A 19,945-nucleotide genomic window follows, 5' to 3' on the forward strand; every position below is an offset into this window, starting at 1 on the left:
GGCTGGGAGGTGGCAGAGGGAGGCAGCCCCCTATTCCAGAGGGGCTTGCTGCCCACGCGTGGCCTGAGGCCGTGGCCGCTGCATCTTCCTCCTCCCTCCCTGGCAAAGCTCCAGCAGGGGAGAAGGAGGGAAGGGAAGAGAAAGCATAGAAGCGGGAATGTGAGAGAAATCAGAAGTACAGGATGGGGTGGGTACGGTGGGGAAGGGCAGAGTTTCTGCAGTGCCTGCAGAACAGCAACAATAACAAAACGAGTAATCATAATTTTAAAGGCAGCTACCATGTAGCATTCTTCATAACTTGTCGACCCTCTCATTTAATCCTTACACTTCCATTAACGTGATCGGTAGCTATTATTAGTTTTACAGATGATAATCCGAGCCTCAGTCATTTGTTCAAACGCCCCCACCTGGTGGTGACAGAGCCAGGATCGTATGTGACCCCAGAACCCTAACACCCCCACTGCCCCAGCCTCCCAGCTGCTGTTCGTCGCCGCTCAAGGAGACACACGGGATGGCGAGCCTCTGGGTGCTGGCCACCTCGCTCCTGTGTGGCTTTGTACCCTGTACCCGTGTGGGGCTATACCCTGCTGGAGGCCCAAGTGGTCAAGGTCATCACAGGTGTGTGGGGATGGCGTGTCTTATCCTGGAACAGCTCTGTATCTTGCTGGTCTCTAACCTTCCCCTGCTGTCCAACAACCGACGTCCAGCCCCCAGCAGGTGCCCAGGTCATTCTGCTGCTGAGCAGAGGGAGGCAGAAAGACCCGGGAAATTCCCGACCCCCAGGCAACACCACGGAACCAGTAATATCGACAGCGGTGAAGCAGGCTTAGCTCTTGGCCTCAAAAGATGTCCTAGTATATTGGTCTATTTTTTAAAAAGCAGGTTTTAAAGCTTTGTACAGTAAGAAAACATTTTGTTAATGAAATGAAAGCGTTCTGTATGTATCTAAGCGTAGGAAAAGGGTATTTGCCAAGATGTTAACAGATGATTTTTGTTGTCTTCCCTTGGCTTATTTGTGTTTTTCTTTTTTTTCAATGAATGTCGATTATTCACATGATTTTAAAAAGCAATAAAAATAAACCAATCCCAGACTCATCGTACTTCTCCCTGTCCTCATTCCTACCCCAACAGCTCTCCAAAAACCCACAGTTCCATACTCCTGGGCCTTCCCATCTCTTCCCTCCTGTCATTTCCACAAATCGGTGTGGTCTGTGTGAGGGGGCCTACCTGCTCCGGGAAGCCTGGCCCTGACTGACAGGAGCTGTGACGGCGGTGCCCTTAAGCTTTTCCTGCTGACCACCTCTGTCCAAAGGCGCAGTGCCCGCAGCCCCTCTGCCCTCCCTCTGGATGCCCTTTCTTTTTTTTCTGAGGAAGGTTAGCCCTGAGCTAACATCCGCCGCCAATCCTCCTCTTTTTGCTGAGGAAGACTGGCCCTGAGCTAACATCTGTGTCCATCTCCCTCTGTTTCATATGTAGGATGCCTGCCACAGCATGGCTTGATGGGCAGTGCATAAGTCCACGCCCAGGATCCGAACCAGTGATCCCCAGGCCGCCAAAGTGGAGCGTGCGAACTTAACCACTACACCACTGGGCTGGCCCCTGCTGCCCTTTTTGGGGGAGGAAATGCTCTGCTTTCTATGCCTGATTTGCTTCTGCAGTCTGATGCCAACTTCCCTGAGGCCCAGGAGCTCAGAGGCAAGGCCCTCCTGTCACGAGGGTTGGAGCCCCAGGGCAAATGGCTCCTCTGCTGAAAGGTGATTATGGCAAAAGGAGGAGTGAGGGGAAGAAATCACAGAATCGGAAGAGAAAGAGCAGTGCCTTAGGATGGGGCTATGCTGGCCCTTTCCAGAAGGATTCGAGAGAACCAGGAAGGAGCTGGGAAAGGCATTCCTGAGCATCTGCTATGTCCGTACAGTGGACCCGCCACAGATCCACTCTCATCCCTCAAAACAGCCTCCCTTTGTGCAGGCGAGGCAGCTGAGGCCGGGAGGCACCTGGGCCTTAGCTTCTGGTGTCTCTGGTGCGTCATCTAAAACCAGGGTGGGCTCCTAAAAATGACTCTGGATGGAGACGTTTGTAGTGGCTGGCAGCATCTTCTCCTCCCCCGTGTTAGATACTGCCCAGGCTCCCTGAGAGCCATAGATGACCCTGTGCTAAGGAGCAGGGGAGAGGACCCGACATTCTCCCACGGGGGCTGGCTGTCTGAACACCTGCTAGTTTAATGATGAAGCATGTTAATTCCATTGTTCCTGCCATTAAACTAGCAGGCATCAGAAAGGCAGCCTGGAGAGCTGGCCTGCAACCCAGCAGAGCCTGGGGTTCAAAGGAAAGGAGCAGAGCACCTTCAGTGTCATCCTGAACCCCCCTCTTCTAATCACGTTCCCTGAGGTGGCCATCCCTAGAGACCCAGAAACCAGGCTCCTGTCCCCGCCAAGCCTCTTACATACACAGGACAGGTTGGGGGTTGGTGCACCTAACTGGGAGGCAGGAGATCCTGGTACTCTTCCAGCTCTGCACCCAACCACCTGGGTCACCTGGGCAGAGACACTCTTTGCCACCTCCCCACCCCCGACCCCAGTGTTGTGGTGTCAAGAAAGGTTTCAAAGGACGTTGCTGAAGAATGCGCAGCCCCTAGCTTTGTCTCCTCTGAGTGGGAGTCTGGTAATGAGTTCCAGGCCCTGAGCATCTGGGTTTGGCTGCAGGTAGTCGAAGCGTGATTGATAGCGACATCCTGTGGACACAATGGGTAACTACACCTGCCTGGAGAGCCACAGAGTGACAGCCACCCTTGCTCATCACATGGAGAGGAGCTGATTGCAATTAATCACACTCATCACCTTACATAGGGAGCTGTCTTAGAGCTGGCAAAGAAACCCTCTAGAAAGCAGAAAACAATCTCCCAGCCACAAATTTCCATTCGACTCCAGCTATACACCTGTTTCATTTAAATGTGTCCCTTTTCAAATATTGACCCGATAGAGGAGTCTAGTGGCCATGGAGGGAGAGTCATGTCAGTATTAACAGGAATAGTATTAATAGGAAAAAAACATAATGGGCTGTTTACTCTTGCCATGAATCTCATGCATTATCTCATTTAATCTTCCCAACAACCCACGGAGGTATATGCTTTTATCCCCAATTTTCAGATGAGGAATCGGAGACTGGGAGCATAAAGGGAAGCTAAGCTTCAAACCTGGGCAGTCTGGCATCAGACTCCATTCTCTTTAACCACCACTCTGTGCAGCCTCACTGCCCCCAGCGTCTACCTACCCTACCTCCTGCCCATGGTAATCCTTGGAGCTAGAGAAAATCCGCATTCCTGGGGCACTGGCTTTAATCTCCAGACTGAATGCCCCGAGTCACCCTCTGTGGCAGTGAGAGGCAAGTGGACACAAGGGCCTTTAGGGTTTGACAAGCCTGCCTGGGTTGTCATTAGCTCGTTTCTGAATCCCCCTCTCCTGACTGCCAAATGTGGGTCATAATCCCTCGTCTTGGAGAATGCTGTGAAGATTGGAGAGTCCACTTACTGCTGAGCAGATGCTCCAGAAACGGTGGCTGTTCTTATCTGGCAGGTGTGCGCTTTGACCTTGGGAAGGGGCAGCCTGGAAGATTTCTGTAGTTGGGAAATTCTGGTCCAACCTCTTTAGAAACCACCACCACCACTAAGAAGGGCTAGGCCTCAGGCAGAGGTGAGGGCCAGCCTTCTCACCTGTAAGCTTCTGCTGTTTCAGAGAGAGCTGCCGTGTGTCATGGGTCAAAGGATCCCCGAAGTGGGTGACTTAGCCAAGTTGGCAGAGCAGAAACAAGATCCCAGGACTTCGGGCCATCTTTCCACAGAGACACTATTATCCAAAGACTAGCCTCCCAGCAGGATCCAAGCCCATGGCTCCAGGTATCTGCAGAGTCCCTGGTACCACCAGCCAGCTTCTGTGAAGCTCAGGCAGCACAAACCCACGACCAGCAGGGGGCAGTCTGGATCCTAGTTCCAGCTCTACCTCCTACTGTTCTTGTGGACCCCTGAACCCACTTCTGCAAGATCACACCGCTGAAGGCGTCTCCTCTCAGTGTCTCTACACACCCCCCGCCCCCACCTCTGCAAGCGAGTGCCATCCTCCTTGCCCATATCTGTCTACCAGGAGAGCTATGGCCATAATGGCCCCCGGCCATGAACAGGACTGCTCACATGCATAACCCCAGCCCCTAACACGGTGTCTGACACATGGAAGGTGCTCACGGGTGGATTAATAAGTGGGACACTGCACTACAAACGGCTGTGGAGCCCATTGCTGGAAACATCCCCAGAGAGAACGGCAGTGGGGCCCCTGACCGTTCTGAGTGATGTATGAGGGTTATACAATGCAACTCTTCCTGTTTCAGGTTATACTGCGGCCTCAGTATGAGAGATGTCAGCATTAGTTATCTATTGCTGCATAACACATTCCTTCAATACTTACTAGACATTTATCTCACAGTTTCTGTGGTCAGGAACTGGAGAAGTGCTCCATTGGATGGCTCAAGTTTTCTTAGAAGGTAGCGGTCAGATACCAGTGAGGGCTGCAGTCATCTGAAGGCTTGACCGGGGCTGTAGAATCTGCTTCTAAGGAGGCTCGTGGCGGCAAGTTGGTGCTGGCTGTTGACAACAGGCCTCCGTTCCTTGCCATGTGGACCTCTCCGCAGGTCTGCTTGAGTAACTTCACGACATGGCAGCTGGCTCCCCCCAGGAAGAGTGATTCAAGAGAGAGCTGGAGGGAAGTCACCATGTCTCTTATGACCACACTTGTCTTTTAGGGCTGTGGTGACAGGGTACCACAAACAGGGTGGCTTAAAACAACCCATATTTACTCTTTCACAATTCTGGAGGCCAGAAGTCTGAAATCAAGGGGTCAACAGGGCCACACTCCCTGCAAAGGGCCTATGGGAGGATCCTTCCTTGCCTTTTCCAGCTTCTGGGGGCCCCAGATGTTCCTTGGCTTGTGGCAGCATCGCTCTGTCAACTCTGCATCCATCTTCACATGGCCTTCTCCCCTGTATCTGTCTACTCTGTCTCTCTCCTTATAAGGACACCAGTCATTGGATTTAGGACCCGCCCTAATTCAATATGATCCTTGATTACATCAGCAAAGTCTCTATTCCCAAATAAGGTCACATTCACGGGTACCAGGGGTTAGGACTTCACCATATCTTTTTGGGGTCCACAATGAGCTGGTCTTGGAAGTCACCTACCATCATTTCTGCAATAGCAAGTGTGTACAGGGGTCAGCCCTGTTCAGGGTGAGAGGAGACTACACAAGGGTGTGCATATCAGGAGGTGAGGATAATTGAGCGCCATCCTAGGCTGGCTACTACAACATCAGATGCCAAATTGAGCAGGAGACACTCCCCCGCCATGTGTGGTATTTACGAAGGAAACGATGGAGAACCAGTGGCATAGCGCTTGGGCCCCCAGCCTATCAGGAATATACAAAGGGCCAGAGTGTGGAGAATGGGAAGCTTTGGAAATGGAAACCTGAAAGAGTAAAGCTATGTCGGGAGCTCCACCCTCAACGGAGTTGGGGTCCCTACCACCTCCATCTCAAGCCTCCTGATGGGGGCTTCCACGAAGCCATTCAGAGCTGTGGGTCCCCACGGGCCTGTTCCAAGTGGAGGGGCTGCACTGGGATTGGGGCAGGGGCCATATAAGTACTTCGGGGGGCCCAGATGCAGGCTGTAGGGGAGAGAGGTCCTGCAGGGACTCATTTAAGTTCTGTCGCGCCTCCTGGAGGGGCAAAGGGCTCTCAGCAGGAAGACATTGAAGGGGGATGCTGGATTCCTCAGGGCTGAAGATGGAGTCACAAGTCCTTACCTAGAATGGAGATGCAGACTGGGAACCTCAGGAGAGAACCTCAGAGATGGGAACCTCTGAGGGAGGAGACCCCCCAGGAAACAGTGTTCACTGCCTGCCAGGCCCGGAGAGCTGGTGGCAGGTGAGAAAACAGACAAAGGCCCACGGCCACCCAGCCCCTGCAGGCTGGCGGCCCCAACGACAGACGGGAGCAGGAGGAGGAAGATTTTTCTCTAAAGGAAGATGAGTCATTTTATATCTGTGACTGGATACTTTAAACCTCTACCTTGATTGTGGATTTTGTGACATAAAATGACCATACCTGAGGCTGACCAGAAGAGGTGTGGGGTTGGCTGGGCTGTCACCCATGGGAAGAGAAAACGCCTTCCTTGCTGAATCGTCAAATGGACAGGAAGAGGCAAAGACTGAATTGCATTTTGATTACATCCCACATTCAACAGATAAGGTTCACCGGACTCACGTTCTCTCAAGGGAAGTCGGGTCTTATATTCCCCTCCCTCTACCCCCCAAGGGCAGAGCCTTGATCCACTGCGAGGTTCCTGAAGAAAGTTCTGTCTCAGCTTTTGTCCAGAATTGAAAAATGTCTACTATTTTTCCCTTCCTATCTGTCTGGAAATGACACCAAGAACAACAACAAAAAAGGACTCCTTGTCCCGGTGCAAAACACCCACACTCTCCGAACTCTTCACCCCGTCTTGGCCTGACTTCACCCCAGGAGGGGGAGGCGAGGCAGGAAAGGTTCTGGGAGGATACAGATCTGCCTGGGAACAAAAGCTGTTTTTCCCTGTTGTGCAAAGTCAACTAAGTGGGTAGGGGTCTGGGAAAAGCCAGGAGAGAGCGTGGTGGTGGGGGGGAGGTTCTGCTAAAAAAATGTAAATTCTCTAGGAATGTCAGAGCTGCCACTGATCAGTCCTTTAAGTAACTTATTTGTTATTGTTGGGGGGAAAAAATGGCTGCCTCTGAGTCTCCTCTCTCTCATTGTCTTTGCAGCAAGCTTGGGACTACCTCTATCCTTCTTTAGGAGTCAAGCTTTGTAAAGAGGGGCAGGCCCTTCAGAGAGGACACTAGGACCAGGCAGGAGCTGGGGCTCTGCAGAGAGTCGGGGTGGGGGGGTGGTCTTCAGAGCATTGGTCTGCTGATCAGACACCCACCAGGAAGCTTCCAGCAAGAACCAGCTGAGCAGAGGCGTGGGCTGGAATGCAAGTGGGGATGTGAGCCTGGAAAGCAGGAGCAGTCCATACTCAGAGCTTCTAGAAAAGCCCGCGTCCCCCAGCACAGATGCTTTAGGGAGTGGAGACCTGGTTCTCTACATTTCAGTAAAAAGCATCTATCATGCTAACGATGACGGGGGTATTTCAGGACCTAAACAAGCCTAGTTTTTCAGTCTGTAAAAGAGAGAGCTCCTAATACTCTTTAAAAGATGCTAGGCTCTAAATAAAATCCCTTTGTCACCAGGCCACCCATTTCTCTCTCTCCCAGACCCTGGTGCCAAGAAGCAGTCACAACCCCCACCAGGCAATGACAGCACTCTTGGATCAGTTTCCCGAAGCGCTTAATCATGAACAAGTTGCTGTCACTTTGCCTGGAGCTGACAAGCCCCGGAGAGTCTGAGGGTGAGGCCTTCCCTGGCGAGCACACAGCCCTTTCCCGGGGCCTCAGTTTCTCGGAGCGTGTTTGCACTGGGGAGTAACTCCAGAGCATGTGAGTTCAGCCTGGGGTTAGCAGGCCTTGTCAACTTCAGCACCAATGACATTTTGGGCTGGATAATTCTGTGGGGGCTGCCCTGTGTGTTGTAAGGACGTTTAGGACCATGTCTGGCCTCCATCCACAAGATGCCAGTAACATCCCCTCCCTCTCCTCTCCCATCATTGTCACAATCAAAACGGCCTGCAGACATTGCCAAACATCCCTGGGGGGCAAAATCACTCCTGGCTGAGAACCACCGGCTAGGAGCAGTGCCCATTCAGTGACTGGACAACGAAGAAGATCCAGGGTAGAGCTGGGCCACATGTATCCCAAGGGAATTTTCATTTTGTGCAAGAAAACCCCAAGTCTTTGTGGCCCTTGTGTCAGTTAGTGCTCTCTTGGTTGCACCAAGTGATAAAAAGTACAACTCTAAATGACTTAGGGAGGGAGGTGGATGCTGTCTCATATAACCGGGAAGACCAGGGACTTAAGCAGAGTGCTGACTGAGGACTAGCTTGACCAGGGACTCAAACAGTATCACCAGGACTTGGTTTATCTTTATCTCTTGATTCTGCTCTTCTCCATATTCTCTTCTTGTAGGGGCAAGATAGCTGCCAGCACTCTAAGCCTATATCTTCCCAGGTTTGAGGAAGAAATATGAAGTGTTTTTCTTTCTGCAGTCCTAGCAAAAGTTTCATTGCACTTCATTGGCTCTGATTTGGTCATGGGCCCATCACCAAGCAAAAGCCCATGGCCGGGGAATGTGACAGCTTAACTGGCCAGGCTGCAGTTACACACCTACCCCTGGATCTGGGAGTGAAGTCAACTCTGCATGCAGGACATCGAAGATGGAAGAGTGGGGGTTCCCAAGAGGAAAACCAGGGTACAACTCTAGAGGACAGGTGGAAGGATTCTGGATGACGAAAAGCAATGGATAGCTACCACAGTGTGTCTACTAAAAAGAAGCCCGTTGTTGTTAAAACCATCCAGGTAAGAGCTAACAGTGTAAGGAGGACTTTGCTGAATGGCAGCACAGAGACTGTGCCATGATTGTCCAAATCAACCTGCAGGTGACAGACAAAAGCTCTCATATGGTCTCTAGCACAAACTAGCAACTGAGATGGTTCATTCAAATGGGATCCTGAAATGGAGACTATCAGAGTTTCATCAAGATTCATCCTCCCCTTCTTCTGAAGTAACACATTTGTAGTTGGGCCCAGAGCTCCCCAGCTGGAGATCACAATAGCCAGCCTCCCTTGCATGTAGGTGTGACCATGTGACTAAGTTTACACTATATGAACAGAAGAGATGACCAGACCTATGCCTTAGGACAGTGGTCATGCTCATCTACACTCTTTCCCTTTCTCTTGGACCAGAACATGAACTTGCCTGAGGCCCAGCTTTGACCACACAGGTGAAAATGAAGCCCTAAGGGATGACAGACGAGGATGCAAGGAACTGGTGCCAAGATGGGACTAGATCCCTGAAGGACCACATGGAGCAGAGCCTCCTGCCAGCCTGGAATGAGTACCTCAAATGAGAACGAAAGAAATTTCTGTCTTTTCTAAGGCACTAAATTACTGTGTTTCATCTATTTTAAGATGCAAGTTTTTTTCATATTCTAATATCTCTGAAATCCATCATGCCATTGGCCAGGCAGTGGTCATCAGGAGCAACCCTTAAGTCAGGCCCCAGGAAAATATTTTTGTGGGGCTCCTGTCTATACAAACAAATTAATTTTAAAATAATGCATTACAAAATGCATAGGTCCATGTGAGGCATAGAGTTTTTTCAATGACGACTTAGAATAATGGGAACAGAAGAGCTGCTAACATATTTGTTTATGGTCCAATCAATTCCTCCTCCTGGCCAGGCACCATCTCTTCCTGTTTAGATCCAGAAACCATCTTCTCATAATTTCAGATCTCCCACCACAAGAAAACAATAGTAACATATCACTATGTTGACTAAATATGGGACATTATTCTTTTAAGAACACCATGCCAATATTCTTCTTAAGCCTTTATTTGCCTTTGTTGCAGACTATTGATTGACGTTTATTGAGGCTTTATCTCCGTTCCAGAAATTGCATATTGTATGGAAGTGATGTTTTGGGTTCCTTTGATAGAGATCCCATGTGTTTCCAATCCCAGATACCCTCGTTGGCCAAAGTTCATGAAAGAGGGATTTTTAAACAAGTAACAGTGGTAACAGAACACTTAGGTTTTGAACTTAGAATATACTTAGACCATAAAAGCTGGTTTTCACAGTTTCTTTCGCCATTTGAAGAAGGTGTAAAGTGAGTTGCTGACTTGTTTTCCAGACTTTGGCAGGTCCCTTCGCTGAAGAGTCCCTTTTTCCAAAGAGCAGAGCACGACCCAGCGGCCGCCACCCCTCTCCCAAGTCCTGGGGAGTGCAGGGCCGGCCGCGCCTGCGCACATGCAGTTGGGGCGTCCTCGCCACCTGCGCCCTGTCCCCCACCACCCTGGGTGCTCTGGTGCGGGAGGCCCTTAGGTCCGCATCAGCCAGAGGGGTGGGGCCAGTGGATCGCCTTGCGGGGTGGAACTGACTGAAGGGATGGGAGTCTGGCTGTAAGGGAGGAAGAGGATGAGAAGACCATGGGAGGAAAGGGGTGCAAAACGAACGAGCGCTGGAACTCAGCCCACGGGGGAAACATGGGGGGGAGGGGAATGGGACCCCCACCCCCCACCTCATTCCTGGGGCCACGACCTTCGCCATGAGCCAGGGGACCAGCAAAGGAGCTGTGAATGGGTGAGCAACAGGCTATAAGATGTGCAGGACAAATATTATACAGAAACAGCAAAAGGGACAAGGTTCTGAGTGGGAAATGGCAGGTAATGGGACCAGATCCGTGTCAACAGAACCTTTATATCAAAATCAATTTAAGGCCAATCTGTCTACTGCTATAATTCCAGCCATCATCCAGTGCAGAGAACTTCAGAGCTCCTAAACCCATTTGGGAGACGGGTGAGGCATGCCTAGACTTGGAGCAGCCTTTGCCGCTGGGGTTGGGTCTTGGTGGAAGCCAGTCGTCCCACAAAACCTTTTTTAATGCCAAAGTCATGACCATTTGGTGACACATTCTGGACTTTCCAAGGATATGACACAATTATAGCATTCCTTTTCTTATCGTGATATATTTTGGTGCTTTGTTTGACACTTCTTGCATATGCAGGATCCTTCTGGTAAGATCAAGAAAGTGCCAGCATCAAAACTTGAAGAAACAGTGTCCGTGACTTGGAAAAAATCCCAGAGATAATAGTGAAATACTCTTTTAAGATATGCTGCATCACCAGTGCTCTTGGCATGAAGACTGATAACTGCTGGGGAAAACTACAGCCACGATTCTGAGATGAGAAGTGGTTCCAAAGAGTCGGCCTCTGATGGAGAAGGGGATTTGGCGCTCAGTGTCAGTGAGCACTCACACATTCGTCTAGTCCCAGTCGTTCCCACTCTCTCAGGTTCCAGGGCTGGCCTCACCAGACTGGATTTCCCACTGTGCCTTAAGACAAGATAGTATATCAGGATGGGTCGTGGTAGTTCCAGGCCTCACATTGGTGCTGGAGACACAAGGTGGCGTGATGTGTGGACACAGAGCATCCTCCCAGCATTGATGTGACTGGGCTGCTGTGGTTTCTTCCAGCTTGCCTTTAGAGAATAACAAACACTTGACAGCTTGCAAAGCGCTTTTTATTTATATTATTATTTTTCTCTCATGCCATTCTCACGAACCTGGAAAGGAGGGCAGACATTATCAGCACCATTTCGAGCCCCAGTGAGGGAAGAGTTAGGGTGATAATGAAAAGAGAAGTAATCATGTAAGACTTTGAGCAACTAAAGATACAAGCAGTTTTGCTTTGGGACACAGGTCACAGTACAGCCAATCAGTGAGAAGGTCGTTTGTTTCCAACGCTCTACCCACCCTCCACTTTGCCACGTTGGTGGGTTAGAGTGGCCCCAGGAGAGGATGCTGTGTCTAGCAGAGCAACAGGAGTGACCATTAGAAGAACGGTGTTCTTCCAGCGGACACACATGTTGATGAGCATCTCTTTTAAGGGGCCGTGAAGGATGGACTGCCAGTGGGGAGGTGGCAGTGGGACAGCAGGGTGGGTCTGCCCATGAACCTATGGGAGATACCTCAGGGGCATCCAGAAATAGCTGAGGAAGAGTTGGCAGGGAGAAGGGACGAGTAGCAAGTTCTACAGACCTTTGTGGGGGACTCAGAATTAAAGAAATTGAGGTCTGGATGTCAGTAGGACCTCATGGCACCTGCAGGCTGGTGAAGTCTGGTAGCAGGGTGTTGTGAAACACTGCCCTTTAGTCTTCTCTTCTCTATGTCATTCAAATTCAAAAATCCTGTCTTTAGTGAAAATGCCATGAAAGATGCTTATAGTGCAGATCTGGGGCAGAATTCCCACTAACTCATGGCCCTGCCTCCCCCTATCCTTCGTGGGGGCAGTGGCTAGAGAAGTCTAGCCACAGGGTTTTGGGGTAGGAGGAAAATAAATAGTTTTTCCCATGTTAGGGTAGAGTACCAGATATGATTTGCTAAAGGCTTCTGCATGACTAGGTTATTAGGCAGAGGTTTTTGCTATTCCAACTAAAGTTGGAATGAGGCGGAATATGGGGTAAACTGCAGCAGCGTAAAGGATTTAGATTAGAGCAGTAAAGGATTTCCCAACATCAAAGGGAAACAGCTTCTCTGCGCTATGGCCATTTTTAAAGGTAAATAGAGAGGCCCCCTGGTCTGCCAGCCTCCCAGGTCTAGTTGAAATGGTGCCCCACATCTCTTTTCCTGAACGCCCACCCTACACCTAAATCCACTGACCTTCCGTGTGTGTTCCATTTCGTCGTTACAGCACTTAACAAAACCCAGCTGTGAACTTCTCAGGGGTAGAGACTGTGTCTTATTCTCCACAGTGTCCCTGACCCTTAGGAGGTACCTAGTACATAGTCAATATCGCTTGGTCTGATCATAAGTGAAAAGCTGTCTTGAGACAGGAGAATATGTTAGTACTCTTTAGAGCAATATGTGTTAGCACTTTTTGAGCTTCGTCTGTGGCCTGGGCTACGAGGGGCTCCAGAGAAACTGTTATGAGGATGAAAGGAGGAAGCATCAAGAGAACATATGTACAGGGGCTGGTCCCATAAGGCCCCTTCTCCCCTTTGTCCCCTAACTTCTGCGTGCCATTGGGTCTGGAAGCAAAGGGCAGGTGCTCTGCGTGAAGACAAGAGGTCTGAATGATTTCTCAAGAATGGCAAAGGATCTGAGAGAGGTGGATAGTGGAGAAAACGAGCAAAATGCAGGCCCTGCACTGGGATCTGGGAGGGCAACAGAGAAGCCACAGAGCGCTAATGCAAGGTGGTGTCGGAGCATCCTGGTGCCACAGTGCCACAACCCATAAGAGCCTCCTCTTTTCTTTGTGGATTCCCGATATCGTCCACTCAGGAGGGGCATCGAATGAGTGTGCACAGCATTGTGCACCACTGCTGTCGGGAACAGTTGCTTCACACCATGCCCTGGCACCTTCCTGAAGAAGAAGAAGATGCCAAACCAACCCAGCAGACAAATCAACTCAAGGGAAAGGAGCTAGTCAACCCCTTTGTATAGCAACTGCCTCCCCAGTGGGAAAGAAGTTAGCTCAAGTGATCAAAGGACTCCCTGATGCAAGATCTGGAACATTCCAAAGTCCCTCCTTAAGTGCACAGAGGCTGATCGCATGCTGCAAAGTAGACAAAGAAAGGCAAGGGACTTCTTTTTAAACTGGAATGTGTAAAATAGAGGCGGGGAGGCTGTGAACAGCTCACAAGCAATTACGCGGGAAGACTACAGAACAGACGCAGGGCAGCGCCCGAATACACTGGCAGTGTCAGCTCCAACAAGAGCTATTTAAGAGCTGCTAATTACTGAGATTCCAGTAAGAGCATGTCTTAAAAGTGATTTTGAACTGATTGCAGCTTTTTGAACTGATTGCAGCTGTAAGCTATAAAGGTAGGAATCTAAATAAAAGTGAAAAATCCTTTGATCAAACACAAAGGAAACCTTCCAAATAAAAATACCTTAATTTTACATATACATCATAGCTGTCTATTTCACACGTGTAAACAAATGATGTATACATATCTATTAAACACATGAGCTCCCTGAGACCAGGGACCATACTTATTTATCCTTATAAGTCCTTGCAGTATCTAGCATTGTATCTGGTACGTAGAAGATGCTTACTGAATTGAATTTAATTGAAGCAATTGCTGTATTAATGATTTGATCAGATAGTTGTCACTTTTTATGATACTGGGCCACTATAAGATGAACACTGGGGTAAAGCAATACAAAAGGCCATTTTAATAGCCTCAAATCCAGGAAAACATACCTATTTTTCTAGAAGCCCAAAAGAAATATGCAAATACAGTCATTCTTGAAAGGCGAGCCAACCACTCTACATTCCACCACAGAGACCATATTGATGCCCTGTGCCAGTTGCTAGGCAACCACTTGGTAATTCCCCATTAATAGAGATGGACCAGTCATGTTCTTTCCGGGCTATTTGTGACAGGAGGAGACAACAGGTAAAGGACAGCCAAGAACACCTGCACCTGGATGACACAATCGCTCCTGAAGTGTGATGACAGTGGAGAAAATCCCCATGCCCTGTCAGAAAGTGCCGGAGGGAGAATTTTGTTAAATTATCAGCACAAGACATTCCAGTGAATTTTCTTGCATTTACCCTGTGGGTAAATCCTGTGGGTTATCCTGTTATCCCTACCCACAAAGCAGGCGGCCAAAAGCACTGTAGTTCTGCATGTGGATGGCTGTCAAGTCAATAAGGGCTCCAGATCAGCGTGTCCGTGACTCCAGCTGGGATGAGATTTCACCAGATGAAAGCAGCATTTTAAGTCTCAAAAGGGACACTCAACACCTCAAAGAAAACCAAGTTCTGGGTGAATAAACCACACTTTTTTATACCTGAAGAAAATGCTCTTAGTAATTTCTTTGTTTGGATGTGATTTCCTAGCCATTTCAGGCAAATGAGCTGCCTTGTGAAGACTCCACTCCACTGCACGTACTGACATGGCTGCCTTTGAAACAGGCTGAAAACACGATAAAGCATTGGAGGATGAATAAGGACTGTCTCAAAGCTTCTCTGACATTAAGTAAAAGAGAACTTAAATTTAAATGCCACTTCAAATTTGGGAAGCTAAGAGGATTTCTCTTTTTCACATGAATTTCTAAAAGAACTCCCCCCACTAGGTTTTTTTTTAAAGAGAATATTTGCCCACCCCCTACTCCCATGAATATATTGAAGTCTTCCTTGGAAATTGCTTGCTTTTCAGTCTCCTGTTTGAGATTTAACTTTGAGATCCTGGTCTCCCCAATCAGCCAATCAGTGGCAGAGAAAGCAGATTCTGAATTGAGATAAAATTAGCCATGTAGTTTTGGTGAACACCGGGGCAAGGCATCCACCCAACATCCGGGGCCCATTTATCCAAACTGTTGTGAGGTTGACTCAAACAAGCCCAGGCAGCCAACCCTGTGGAGTGAAGCCTGTCGCAGGGACCAGCCCTGCCTGGCCAGTGTGCAAAGGTCCTGGGCACATCTCTGTCTGCAAAGTAAAGCCACCACATCCGTCATCTCCACTGCCCACCAGCTTTTAGGAGTCTTCATGGAATTCCAAACAGAGTCAGCCAAGAGTCAAATCAAACGTTAGGGAGGACGATGCAAGGGCATTCTTGAGCAAATGCTCTGATGGAAAAGATCTTCCAATGACTAGGGGTGGGGTGGGGTGGGGCAGGAGGAGCAACAGAGGCTCTGGAATTTCTGTGGCAGAATTCCAAGTGTGGAGCAAACCTGTCAGCAGCGGCTCCCTTCGCTCCTCCTTCTCATATGCCTCAAATGACACATATGGTTGTGTGCACAAGGCGTGGAGGTGGCAGAGAGCAGACCGTGTCAGGGAACTGACAAAAGAAAAGGAGATCTCCAGTTGGTCCTTGTACCATGTCCTGGAAGCGACTCCCTCCCCTGGTTGGTGGTGTCTTCCTTCTCTGGAGTCCTGTCAGTGATGTGTGAGCCCACTGTTAAATTTTCAGGAAGCTGGGGTCCCATTGATGTCAAGTTGGTTGAACACTTACTATGTAGAATTTGCTTTGTGGGAGAAAAACATTAGATATAATTCCTGCCCTGAAGGAGCTCAGGCTCCAGTGGGGGAGACAGATCGGTACGCGAGAAATCACAGTGCAAACCAGTCTGGATGAAGCCACAGGAGACAGAAGGTGTCCAATCTGGGGCATAATTAACGTTTGTGCGGAGGCTGCTCCTGACCTTGGGCTTTGTAGCCAGCTTCCTATTACTGAAGTGTCAGCTTCTGCTCAAGAGCCCCAGGTCCGTCTGGCGTTCTGCTGTGGCGGCCTGTCTTCCCTGCCTTTCGGCAATGCCATGCCGGGGAACTCAGCTGGAGTCCAGAGGCTGTTTACAGAAGGGAGGGAAACCTGCAAGGCAAGATACGAGGCCAAGGAGAACCTATAAGTCAAAAATCAGATGGTTCCACGCAAAGGGGCAACTGCACAGCTTTCTGGGTCATCTAGAGAAAGAAAGAAGTTGAGAGTTTAAATCAAAGACTTCACATTTAGTGGGGGGAGATGACACTTTTAAAATCTTTCCACTAAAAAGATTCTAGATAGCGTATCTACCAAGTAAAAGGCACTGCTGAGTGGTGTGGGAAGAAACGTGGGTTGAAACCAGCACATACCCCCCACACAAGAAATATCTCTACCAAGCGCCGAGTGAAAGAAAGAGGACCAGATGGAGGTGTCTTCTGCAAAGCTTGCCTATTCAGTGCCCAGTCTCCATCCCTGGCATCCCTTCCCACACACGTGTCTGTACCTACTGCCCTCCAGCTCCCCACGAGCCTCCTCCTTAGCACGGCAGGAAAGGGCATGGTGGTACCATTTCCACTTTAACATGGAGGCAGTCTGGTAGGGTGGCTAAAAGCAGGGACTCTGCAATTCAAATCCTGGCTCCACCACTTACCACCAGTGACCTCGGCAAGTGACATGGCCTCTTTACCTTGGTTTCCTCCTCCGTAAAACGAGAATAATGATACCACGTTCATCTCATAGGACTGTGTGAGGATTACATGAGTAAATCTAGGCCAATCACTTAGGATAGTGTCTGGCAAATAGTAAGCACTCTGTTAGCTGTTACTATGAAAGAATTTGTCTTGGGTTCTAGAGTATTTGCATCTTGAGCAATTATACTTAAAAGGAATTTCAGGTATTGGCAAGATGATGGAGAATTATTTGTGAGGGGTTTCCATTGCCCTTGAAATAAAACCTGTGCCTATAAATTAGACTATAACTTGACTATAACTTGAATGTTATCCTTTTATTGTTCCTGCTCTTCCAGAGAGCCCGTAAGAATCTGAGCCAAGAACCAACCTAGCTGCTGGGGGCGCCTACTCACCTGACTGCTAAGGAAAAGATCACACATCCCGCTATCGTCCACCTCTCTCTGCCAGCCTGGGACATGTAGCTCCCTCTGCCCACACACAGGCCGGAGCCCCTCTCCCCTTCTCTCACTGACCCATGGCTCTGGGATTCTGGAGCATCTGCACACCTACCATCCCATCAAATCCTCTTGAAAAAGTGTGAAGTGGTGAGCACCAGTAAGGCTAGACGCTAGCTTCAGCCAAGAGTATAACTATTTGACAGATGGCCAAGCTACGGTTCAGAAAAATAAAGTAGATGGTTCTCAAATGCCAGCCTCATGGCAATGTTTTCACTGCTCCTCAGCAAAACTGGAAAGATAAGAATAATGCAATGAGTCTTTCATAAAGCAGAAATTATTCAATTTTTAAATTGTGAGCTCACGGCCTATCTCCCTCCCTGAGTATATGTGGGTAAGATGTTGAAATGCCCCTTCCTTTAAAAAATGATATTGATAGGAGCTGGCATTTGAAACCAGATCTTTTGAATACTTCCACTGCTGTTATACTATCTTAACTACTTTCAAATAATTTTAAAATAACTTTAATTTTAAATTCAATCTTAAATATTAAAGTAAGTATTGAACAATTATTTATAAATATTTTAAAGTATACAGTATATTGTATACTTTAAAATATCTTCAAATAAAGCTCAACACAGGGTTAACTCTTCATGGCAGGGTTGAAAACTCAAATCCTCACACGAAGCGGGCAGGGTAACAAATTAATGAAGTAGGCTGGGCAGAGGCACAGTTTCTGACCTCCAGTCTGTCCACTCTGTGACAGGAAAAAGGAAAAGCGGCTGATTCGCAAATCCTTAAGTGTAGCATTTAAGGGAGCAGGTCTCCCCCTGCTGGCAGTGATGGTGGCAAAATGAGCCTTGAACAACAACTGGTACCGAGGACTCAAATTAGAAAGGACTCTGCAGCAAGAAGTGGCGCTTGGAAACCCATTCTCCGTCATGGGAACCTTAGCCTAGACCAGAGTGTGACAGCGAAGATTAAAGAACTCATCAACAGAGATGCTGATTGACAAACTCTGGCGAATTAACATAGAAAGGAAGAAAACTTTCTACATTGGTTTGGCCATTATTTTTATAATATTCAGTTTCATGAATTATTTATTCTATACATCTAATTACATAGAACCACACAGTGGTTCAATAAAAATTATGGCTCTCAGTAAACTGGTCTGATTCATTTGGTTCCATGACCAAACTTGTCTTTGAAGTTCGAGTTATTGATACAGCATGGCTGTCTGCTCGTAAGGTAAGTAGAATCACGGCAGTTTGATTTATTTGCACCTTTGGAGGACTAAAATAATCCTCATGCTTTTGCTTATTTCATTTATTCTCTTTCGCCTAGTCTGTATGATGCTCTCACCCACTTCCATTACTGTAAATCCAACTTTTATCTGTCCTTCTTAAAGCTTTAGCTCCTGGTCTCTTCCTCCTCCAACAACAAACAAAAATCAAGCTGAAGGTTATTGTTTTACTCCCTTGATTTTATTAATTACGTTTTCTTCAAAATCCTCTGGCATTTGGCAGATTCTCTCTCATCCTGTTTACTAGAGCAGGTCTTTATTTCCCATATCAGATTCTAAGGCTATTTGAAGGCAAAGACTGTTTTATTCTGCCTCAAAAAGAGGCAATATGGCTTAACACTTAAGATCCTGGGTTTAGTAGTTGTGTCATCACCGGCATAAACTTCAGCACCCTCATCTATAAACTGGAAATAATAGCACCGATCTCATAAATTTCTAGAGGCATCATAAGAGAATGCATGTAACGCTGCCTGGCTCTTAATTACTTGATAATTGTTTACTATTGTTTTCACTTCCTCCATCTCCTCAACAAAAGCCTTACATGCTGTAGGCGTTCAATTATTATTTGTTGGTAGAGCTTATGCTAATAAATGCATTCATAGCTAGGAATGCATTAGCATTATCTGTGTCTGGAGAATTACCGTGATTTAACGGTGACCTCGCAGCGCTCAGAAAGGCTTAGATTACCAACAGAGGGCGACTTCCCCTTTCCCCGTCATCTAGATCGGAACTACCCAATTCAATTTTCTGCGACACTGGCATGCGGCTGTCCAATAAAATAGCCATTAGCTGTATATGGTTATAAAGATTTGAATGTGGCTAGTGCAGCGGAGAGGCTGAAGTTTTTTCACTTTAAAGAGCTCAATATCCTCTGGTTGCTACTGGACAGGGCAGCTCTAGATCTGGCCTCCACCTTGCAGCCTCTTTAGAGTCACCCGTGTAGAAATATTTCCTAATCTAAGAAGTAACCCTCACTGACTCAACGCATCAGAACTTCAACTGATCCCAACCCCTTTTTTTAATCTTCAGCTGTTCCACGTGTGTGACGCTTCACCAAGCGCTGGCATGAGAAACAGCATCCATATAAAACCCAACATCTTGGACAGTCGCACGGGACAGAGTGAGTCACACATCAAATGACATGCAACCATCCAACAGAAATACTGACGGCGCCCCAGCCTCGCGGAGCCCTGTCTCCAGGGGTAGGCGGGGACGCACCCCAGCCGCCGCGACAGGCGTGACAAAAGCGAGAGCCGCGTGCGGGGCGGTGGGGACACGGCTGCCTCCCACGCCCCCGCCCCGCCACCGGCTCGCATGGCCTGTCCCGGTCCCCACCCCTAACGGACAAGCCGAAAGAGCCGTTCCCTCCGGCCGCCCTCCACCGCTCCCGCAGGAGAACCACGCCTCCCGCCACGTGTGCTACAGGCCGACCCGCTGCCGGCTTCTCCAAACCCCGCCTCGAAACCCTGCCCGGCGGCTCGTCTCTCAAGGTCCCCGGTACAAAATGGCGGCGGAGCCTGGGGGACCGACCATAGAGACGTCGGCCCTCTGCGGAGAGAGCGCCAGTCCTGTCGGGACGCACGCCCTCCCC

The 19,945-nt window shown here is 48.7% G+C and overlaps 1 long non-coding RNA gene across 1 annotated transcript; it reads right to left on the bottom strand.

The window, feature by feature from the left end:
- Positions 1-9,553: 9,553 nt before the first annotated feature.
- On the bottom strand, positions 9,554-19,896 carry LOC106830951 (uncharacterized). The gene is made up of 3 exons (XR_006530272.2): positions 19,786-19,896; positions 17,167-17,343; positions 9,554-16,128 (listed from the first exon to the last, which is right to left on the bottom strand). It is a non-coding gene; the product is annotated as an uncharacterized lncRNA (long non-coding RNA).
- Between the last annotated feature and the right edge of the window lie 49 nt (positions 19,897-19,945).

The sequence above is a fragment of the Equus asinus genome, chromosome 7, assembly GCF_041296235.1.
Source record: "Equus asinus isolate D_3611 breed Donkey chromosome 7, EquAss-T2T_v2, whole genome shotgun sequence".
Lineage (NCBI taxonomy): Eukaryota > Metazoa > Chordata > Mammalia > Perissodactyla > Equidae > Equus > Equus asinus.